The sequence below is a fragment of the Streptopelia decaocto genome, assembly GCF_964273445.1.
Source record: "Streptopelia decaocto genome assembly, chromosome: 3".
In the NCBI taxonomy this organism is placed as follows: domain Eukaryota; kingdom Metazoa; phylum Chordata; class Aves; order Columbiformes; family Columbidae; genus Streptopelia; species Streptopelia decaocto.
Window position 1 is genome coordinate 84,124,110 of NC_138656.1, and position 9,930 is coordinate 84,134,039.

At 39.7% G+C, this 9,930-nt stretch overlaps 1 pseudogene across 1 annotated transcript in view; it reads right to left on the minus strand.

Moving 5' to 3' along the window:
• Positions 1–9,625, minus strand: part of LOC309438054 (hormonally up-regulated neu tumor-associated kinase-like) — a 28,012-nt pseudogene extending 18,387 nt beyond the window's left edge. The window contains exons 1-4 of the transcript in view: positions 9,374–9,625; positions 8,126–8,418; positions 3,697–3,752; positions 2,437–2,575 (exon numbers count right to left, since the gene is read on the minus strand). The product of the transcript in view is annotated as a hormonally up-regulated neu tumor-associated kinase-like (transcript). The remainder of the gene's footprint in view (positions 1–2,436; positions 2,576–3,696; positions 3,753–8,125; positions 8,419–9,373) is intronic.
• Between the last annotated feature and the right edge of the window lie 305 nt (positions 9,626–9,930).

Genomic DNA, 9,930 nt, shown 5'->3' on the forward strand with positions numbered 1-9,930 from the left:
ATTTCTCCACTACACTGAAATATTTTGATTCTGGAGTCTAGTTAATCTGTAATCCTTTACTTACTTAGTGACAATAGAAATATCTTTCTAATTAATATTTTAGTCCATCAAAATTCCCTTTTCTACTATGATAATGTGAACAACTCAGATTTAAATTCCAAATATGTTTTATGCCTAAGATGCAGAATATGTCTGTGTTAAACACCAAGGTCCATATGTAAGTTTAGTAGAGCCCTTGACCTGTTATATGAGGTTTATTAACAGAATGAACTCAGTAAGTGGTTCTAAAGTTACTGTTTTCCCTTCATTCAGGCATTTGAAATGTGAATTAAGTATAATCCTATTTAAATGTTGACAGCATCCTCTAGACCTGATTCGTCTGTGTTATGTCTACATAAATTCAGACTAGCACTCTTGAAATCCAGACTTATATGGCAGTAATTTGGTACAATTTGTCCCTTCATCCTTTACTTTCTATATACCCTGTAAATTTAGAGGAAGCTGAGGTGTAGGAATCATAGTTAGCTCAAAAACCTAATATATAGAATGTCTGCAAGAAGTAGGTCTTGAGAGGAATAATGTACTTTATTTATTTATGTGTACATAAATCCTCTTTCACTTTTGAGCATATAGGAATGTGAAGCTTCCGCTTTAGACATCTGAATCAGATGCCTTTATGTAGGTAGCAGCAACTCTGTATATCAAACTTAAACACTTTGTCCTCTGTAGACACGCAGTTTGGTAAAGACTGTTGGGAACCGCTCAAGTAGACTCTGTATTCTCGCAGCTGGCTGAGTGGGTGGGACAACCCAATTCAGAGCAGCTCTGTACATCCAGGCCTCCTGTTCCTTTGGGTGGGTGTCCAGAATGAGGTGGTTTGGGTTTGGATCAAATGCAGTGTTGTGTGTTGGACAGGAGCAGAACATGACGGTCCATTAGGTCAATACAGTTGTGGGGTGGGATGGGAGATTGCACTTCGAAGACAAAAAGTCCAATTATTCTTACAAGCCTTGTGAGCTATTAGAAATCCATGGGCTTTTGTCACTGGCTTAAATAGCTGGATGTTTACCCTACCACTTGTTAGTTCAGATACTGCAGGGAATCATGGTTGCAACTACAAATGTGTGGAAAGAGTCTGGACAAAACTGCATTTGACCAGTGACTGGGTTTTTTAATCTTAATACTTTAGATGAAGATCTGGCTTAATCTACACTACACAAACACAACTTCTACTTCCTGAATCATATCTCTTAGAAATGGGCTTTAAAAAAGCATGTCCCACAGGGAACATGCAGATATGGGCATACCATCACTATCAAAATAGCCGAGAAGAAGCTGCCTTGTGGGTACCTACACATATAAATAAACATGGACTGCCTTTGAACAAATGATAGACATGGAGAGCTGCTCTTCTATTTATGAAGATCAGAGGATAGAAAAATGGATTTTATGCTATCATTTCCCCAGCTTCATCCAAAACTCTCAAAAGAAATAAAGAAAACCCAAACTTGACTGCTAGAATTGCAAACTGCAAATGGAGTTGAGAAGTCTGAAATAATTTATGTGAAAAATTACTCTTCTGATGGCACCCTCTGCTTTCTTATTTATTATACGAGAAATATCCTGTAGATGTAATGAACAAAGAAAATTAAGTCCATTCAGGTTTATGCCACCTATGAAGTAAATAGCTCCAAATTTTTAATCGTAATCTGATAAAAGTGTCTAGCCCAAGGTGTGAATGAAGTTTTCATCGCTCTACTATAGCTATGTCTTTGGTCTGTGTGTCCATTGGTGTGTCCTCAAGACTCAGTTTTCCTGTTTAGATTTCTTCTTTTGGCAAAACATGCCTTAGACAGAAAATACTCATTTGTTAGCCCAGGGCTTCCAAAGAGATACACTGATTTTTGACAGAAGTTACTCAGATATCAGCTGAACCTGCCAAAAGAACAGGAGTGTTCATCTGAGGGGGTTGGTATGTACAAGTTTTTTTCTCTGATGCTTCAGAAAAGGTTCCTATATACAGATGCTCTATCTTTTGTTGACTTACCTTGCCACAGGGTTACTCCAGAATAGCATATGTATTGCTCATTCATTTTTTTTCTCCAGCGTTTTTCAATGGATAAACATTTCAAAATACATTTTTCACACTGGTGAGGTTGTGGTGGTTTAGTGTTTTTTGTTTGTTTGTTTGTTTGTTTGCTTTGTTGTTGTTTTGTTTTGGGTTTTTTTGTTGTTGTTCTGTGGGGTTTTTGTTTGTTTGTTTTGCATTTCTATTTTTATTTTTAAAAATTTTCCTGGCAACCCTTCTCTGACATATCTCCACTTTCCTTGCTGATGTCCCAAAGCAGAATGTCACAAGATCATTTATATCAAAGTCTTGCCTAAACCATTCAGTGCTGAGAGTGTTTTGGTAAGTATATTTTTAGGTCTACTTACGTGGACCAGACATCCACCTTTGGACTGTATTTCCTATGAGTAAGGTGTTCTGGGGTAGCATAAGCTGGGCTTCCACACTGAGTATGTAAAAGCTCCTGGAAGAGACCCTCAAATTTTGCAGTATTGCTCAGTACAAAATCTAACAGTCACAAAATAAAGGCAAGGAAATGTTAGTAGCTTCTCAAAATAGTTTAACTTTACCAATTGGCTGAAGATAGGAGAAAGATGAAAACAGCATCTGGCTTTATCATCTGGTGAGGTCTCAGCTGTGGATGCCAATTAGAGTTCAAATAAGTGTGCCACGAATTAGCAGAAGAATAACAGTGGAGTTACCCATCCATGGGTCTTGTTTGGTTGATTTTGGTTTAGCTATTTTAGCTTGCTTCAGTCAAGGGTATGCAGGTACAACACCACAGCTACACAGCTGCATTTGCACAGCTTAATGAGCTACGGCATTTGGTTCAGCTGGGTGCGCTTTAGCCCATTGTAAACCTGGGGTAACTTAAGCCTTTTTCTCTGAATATGTGTATGTGTGCGAGGGGGAGGGAAGAAAAAGGTGTGATTGTAAAGGGCTGGCTGGCTATAAAACAGGGGTGAAGAGTTGGTGCCTTTTTTCTCAGAGGTGTTAAGCTTTTAAAAGTTTGGGAAACACTGGGTTAAACATGTGGCGTGTCTAAAAGTGAGCTTCCCTTGCAGGGACTTTTCTGTGCGGTTTCCATAGAATAAAATTAATGTTTCTCTGAGCTGTGTTAACTGCTTGGTGCAAATTCCCTCATTTTTATAAATGTTTGCTTCACAGCCCTACCAAGGTTTCTGTTAATGACCAAAACAGTCTTTTTACACATACCAAATGATGAGGTTTCTAGCTGGAGTAATGACTTGACAGCAGCTAATATATCCATACCTGCATTTCACCCCAAAAGATTTATTTCTTTGTCTACAAATCACTTCTGCTGGAAGAAACAGCTTTCTACACATAAAAACTGTAATTGTTTCTTGCTTGTCCAGCAATACACAAGGGAAAACAATAGGCAAAATTGTTTTCCTTGTTCTCTTGAAAATATGTTTTAGTTAAAAGCTCAAATAAACAAGCTGTTAAGCTATACTTCATAACTTATTTATTCTAAGAGCTCAAATATGTTTATTCAATAATCACAAGCTCACTCATAAAATATGCTGTCTAAATGGTAGCTGAACTGTCACTGAAAGCCACACAAAATAAAAAGCTGAAAACAAGCTTCACAAATAACATGCACCTACCAACGATTTTGATGCTGTTGTTCTCATCAAGAAGAAAATTTTCAATTTTTAGGTCCCTGAAATGAAGACAGAAAGCAAACTTTAAGATGCCTGGTGTCCCAGCTAACCATTTGCAGGAAGTTTTTAGCAAAGTTTAATTGAAATAATAACAATAGTTCTGCTCAGCTCTGCCTACAATTGTAACAAGATCCTTATTCCTTCCTGAAGTTTTAACTTGGAAAAATGGAAGCTTTCTCTATTTTAAATAGACAATTCATTTTAGGAATCATCCATTCTACTGATATATTAATCCTAAAAAAAAAAAAAAAAAGAAAAAAAGAAAAAAAAGAATAACATTTATTTCTTCTTTCGCATAAAAAATAAACTTGTGTGTACTTGGACCCAGAGTGTTTTTGTCTTTGCTTGAAGTACTGAGGACTGTAGTATTTCTGCTTTCTTTTTGAATAAATCCTGCCTGAGAGATACAAAAGATGAGGAGGGAATTGTCAGATCTTGTGTACCAAAGCTGGGTTGGGGAAAGATACCCTGAAGGTGGAGACAACTCTGTAGTGATGTTTATGTAAACGAGGTCAACCAGTATCAGCCACCCTCACAGGAGGATGTCATTCAGAGCCACAGGAGAAATGCTGTTAGCTGGCTCAGGCGCTTACTTGCTTATTGTGGGAACATTTATATCCCTACAAATTCAAACCAAAAGCCAGAATATTGCTCCACTGTAGGGAGCGCCCGAAGTGGCGGCTGAAATCTTTCACAGCGCGGGGGAATCCTCAGCCAGTGTAATTTGGGTGTTGGGAGGCAGTCCAGGAGCCTGCGATGCTTTGCTGACTCCCATCATGGCCTCCCATGTGCTGCTGGGGGCTTTCCTCCGCTCTGCAGGCAGCACGGGGGAACAGAGCAAGTTTCAGAAGCGGCTGCGGCTATGTGGATTTTCCTCCCACCCTCTCTGAATTCATGAGGTACTTTTGTCAACCCAGAGACATCAGAGGCCAAACCAGAAGGAGGGATGGGAACAAGGATAGGAGCAGAGCTGGGAGGGCTGGTGCTGCGTGAACAGCACTGCAATACTGCAGGGGTTGAAGTCTGCAGGGGTACCTGGTGGTCCCAATGGGTGGTTTTATGGGACCATCTTTTTATCTGTGATTCTGGATGGGACAGCATTGTGCTCGAAACCCTCTGCTGCCTCAGGCTGAGAATGGGATGGAGATGGTTTGAATGATAACTTTTTAATCAGTTTTAATTTGAATAGCATGTTTTCTGGAGTGGCAAATAAGCCAGTGCCCAAAAGCTAGAAGTTAGATTTAAGATAACTTTGTTCATGGTCTGTCCCTGTGACATAACCCTGTGCACTAAAACTGTGTGGTTTGAAACTAGCTGTGTTTCAGGCCACTGGAAATCTGACATTTCTGTCAGATTTAGCACCCTGCAGTGCACCCTGATGACTTATACTACACTATAATTAAATATTGTTACATTGGATTGCCACAACTGCTCTTCTACAGGCTGAGATGAATGTTCATGTAGTTAAAAACATTTATGCTTTTTTGCTTGAAAAAAGTGATAATTGACACTATTAAAGTTTACATAGTGTCAGATGTTAACTTGCACTGAAGATACATCTTGTTTTTTGTTTTTTTTTATTTTTGCCCAAAGGAAACTTTCCAAGAAATGTTGCAAGTTAAGCAACTCATGAATATTTCCTCATTCCCAAGGGGCCTTCAGACAGGACAGCTTGTGATCCTTCTCCATGTCTTTGGTCCAGTAGTGATTCAAAAAGATATATGACATATTTATATGGGAGAGGGGAAAATATCCAGAAAAAATTCCCTGGAAAAATTAGAACCTATACATACAAGCAAATTACTGTCACTTAGCAAGTGCCAGCTTTAGGAGCTGGTAGCTGAGTTTGTGCGTGTGCTAGCCAAATCCAATTGTAAGGTAATGTGATTTAGCTTATATGTCTTTGTTTGAGGTTTTGAAGCTCAGATGCGTTACCTCACCACTTGGCCATGTCTAGAGCAGGCATAGGGATAGTTAGCAGAGCTCAGCTGACGAGTGTTAGCTTGTGAAGCTGTTGAACCTGATCTTGTGCCTGAGCCTGCTTATATCTGGCACGATACAATGCTGTGTGCTGGGAGAATAAGCAAGTCAATGTTCCATCTTCTGGATCATTTTGGCAACTATGGCATCAAAATCAACCTTAATATTGCATGGACAAGAAAGGTACTACCATTACTATGAAAAGTAGACTCAGGCTTAATTTAAGCCATAAGGATTTGTTGGATCAGTGCTAATTTTAGTGCTGAATAGAAAAAGCTCAAGAAACAAAATAGCTGTCAAAAAATAACACAGGGTTTCTGATGAGTGATGTTACTTTGGACTAAAAATAGTTACAAAACTGAGCAGTTTTTCATCAAGTACATTATTAAGTTAATGGAAAATACTGTTTTTCTGAGGTATATCCCAGGGTTAAAAATCAGGGATACGCATAAGACACTTCTGAGCAAAAATACATACAATTAGCAAATTCCTGAGCTCATCACTGAGGAATGAGACCTTGCAATCACCAGGCACCTCCATTCTAGCAAAATAAAGGGGCTCCAGGCATAGACTGAAGCATTGGCACACAATTATCCATCTCATGAACCATGATACCTGGAGTGATTTTACCAGCACCCTCCCTGTGGAGCAACAGCTGTTCCCAAAAGGCAGCTTGGGAACCTCCTTTCCTTGTGTTAAAGCAATGCAAAGAGTCGAGCTTTGCTCAGTGCTTAGATGAGAAAATCAGACTGACTTTGTGAGGTAACTTTCCTATTTCTATGCTCATCTTTCTGGAAACATTGATGCCTTCTTTTCAGAAGTGGATACACCCACAATTATCCTCTTCAGTTTAACCTCTGGAACGAGTTGCTATAAATCACTGCAGCTGGAGCTGAGCAGGGAAGCCTTTCCAGATCCTTCTCAGCCTGCTTCTGCTATGAGGTCAAGGCCACAGCTCTGAATCTCAAAGCTAGCAGAAGGTCAGGAGTAGAGGCACTGCTCACTGAAGCTATGCCGAAGACTTAGTGAGGTGGCTGGGCTGCTGTCAGACCATGCAGCTCCATAAGCCCTGTGACAAGGCACTTGAGAGCCAGGGATTAATTTTCCTTTGATTAGGGGGGTTTGGTAGTAGAGCAAGTCTCTCCACTTTGTACCTGGCTACTCTCAGGGTGTACAACAAAACCCTCCTCTCTTGCAAAACTATCCCAGCACAATGAAACCAACATGAGAAGATAAAAATAGGAGAAGTCAGGCTACTCCTGTCCTCACTGGGAAGAGTTGTTTCCAAACAAAAGGAAGAGGGCTTGAGAAATTCATGAGGAATGTTGTCATGGGAAGAACATAAATGTTATGATTGTGAGCACCGAAGAAATGCTGTAAAACAGATTAGTTAGGGAACCAAAAAGGCAGGGATATCAGACTGAACTAAACAGGTGAAGGCCCTTGAGTTTATTTTCTGGTGAGTTTTTGTTTGTTTCAATTCTCTAGGTCAGATACTGACTATTTCCTTCTTGTCCATTCCTTGTTACTTAACAAATCCAATATAATTAAGTGCTGGATTGCAACAGTTTCAAGTCACAAAGCACTTGTAAATGCTGAGCCATCACATTCATAGCTTCTTTGTTTCATGGTTACTGTAATGATACAGTCAATTAGATTATTTGTTAGGTCCTGGGGGCTTTCTTGATGAGTGCTTTTGCCATTTAAAATTAAGGATATGATTGATCATGAATTATTAAGTAACACAGAAAAACAGTGGAGAAAACTGCTTCTTGCCTATTCTCCCACCTAAAATGGAAATCTTTATTCTGCTGCTCTTGGCATATGCACCAAGATCCCTGGTGGGGGGAAGAAGATCAACTCCCTTTGTGGGGGGGCTGTTCAGGTTCCTCTAGCAGTGGCTGAAATAATGATCTGTCCCTGTAATGCAAAAACCAGTATGCAAGGACAGTGACCTGACACAGATTTGGACCCACAGGACCACGTCCCCTGCTGTGATTCCTCAATCTTCTGTCCTGAGTGATGTGTATTTATTTCAATATGTTGTGGGCAACCAAATGAAATCAATATTTATATGCATAGCCACTCTGAAATACTTGAATTACATGTATGTTTGTCACCACCTAATACTGCAGTGATTGTGGCATTGATTTGTTGCACTTATCAGCTCTTATCCCTGAACTTTATTGTTTTACTCCTCAAGGAGTGCATAACAGCTTATCTTCTACCACTACTGAGAATAAGATGCTTTATTAAGATGGACTGAGACAAAATAGCCTTCTTTGCAATCCCTGTTTTTATGAGGGAAAATTAAAGAGATGCTGTCAATGAGGAAAAGCACTGTACGTTCTTGAACGCTTTCTTACTGTTTGGAAACAGGGAAACATCTCACCTGTGAACAATCCACTGGCAATGCAGGTGCTCTATTGCAGACAGAATTTGCCTGGTGTACCCCCTTACTTCACTTTCCAGCAGCCTAATTTTGTCACAAATTCTGTGCAGGAGGTCCTCGCCGAGTCACAGCTCCATCACCATGTATCAGGAGTTGTCAGTCTCCAAGGTCTCATATAGTTGAACAACATTGGGGTGCTTAATCATCTGGTGTATTCATGACTCACGTTTTGTGTTTTTCAAAATGTAAGAATCCTGCTTGGCTTTCCTCTTGTCAATGACTTTTATGGCTACCTAAATTGCAGTGTATATGCAAATTGGCAACAAGCTTTGCAATGTAGATTAATTTTTTAAAAAATGGGGAGTAAGCAGACATGTGAGACAAGCTGTTTTTGACATGATGTTGATAAACAGTATCACAGAGGGAGACATTCCTGATGGAAGAATATGCTTTTTATTTCTCTTGAAGGCCAAAACAGGCAGGCTGAATTCTGACATATCTATCCCTTTGATTATGTTAATAAATATGCATATCTGAAATGTTCTCAAATGCAAAAAATCCTTACATGCTGGACTGGTAACTGTGCCACATCTTTTTTTCTAACATGGTCCCTTCTGACTTGGTCTAAAAGCCAGTCAAGATACTGGCAATAATGGGCTGGGATTAGGCTCTTTGCAGTTTGAGAAACTAGTCAGTCAGTGAAGCTACTGAAGCCACAAGAAAAATAAAAACCAAAAAGCCACTCGAGAGTAATCCACCTTTTCACAGTTACATCTGCTGGTATTAATATGTTATTTTAACCCAACTGAGCTAGAGATAACAGATGTTATCTGTGTCCTGCCGTATAAATGGTGATTGTTGGAGTGGCTTCCTTTTCAATGTGTCGTCCATTGCTTTAAAGGTCAGATACATGGCACTAATTACTCAATGAGGATTATCAGGCAAAGCAGATTTGAAATTGTGCTTATGCCATTGTCCTATTCTCATTCAGAAGGAAGATATCTTTGTTGTCTATACTGTTTTATAATTATGAATACAGTTGCTCTTAATACATGTTCACACATGTGACTGATTATATATGAGCAATAAACTCAATTTATGAGATTAATTTATGAGGAAAAGGTTCAGAGGATAATTCACTGAATAGATTGTGGTTTTCATATTAATTGGTCTGAAATTTTCTGACATAAGTTAGTGTGAGGATACTTGTGGTTCCTAGTGTGTGCTACCCTTTCATTAGGAGCTTACCTTCTCCCATGTGGGTATGTGCAGCCCCTCCATCACCTTGGTAAAGGAGCCCTTGTTGATAATTTTGCCTACAAGGTAATTCTCAACTCATTTGGAGTGAGGGAAAGTCTTCCCAGTCTCTTGGAGTGTCTCATTAAAACAAGCGGGTATTTTTATATCCTTTAAGTTTTTCTCCCGTTCTAGTAATATCCCATCCAAGTTGCCAGTATCTGTCATTTTGTCATCCAAGCCTGCTTTCATTGCTATGGGCATCCCTGGAGAGTCAGCTTTGTATTGCTACTTTCCAGATGTAGCTTCTGATTCAGAGCAGATCCAGGAATTAAGTCTGTACATCTTGCGGTAAAAGTGCCATCCCACTGATCACACAGCAACTAATCCTGTCCCTTTGAGCCTCCCTGTTTGTCACCAATCTCCACCCTGGGCACACAGGTCTGCTCAACCAGAACCAAGTGGTAAATTATCAACCTAACCTGATACACCATGTCAGTTAATGCCCCAGAGCTGCTGCATGAGATGACACACAATCCCAGCATAAGCATGGAATCTATGGCTCTCTT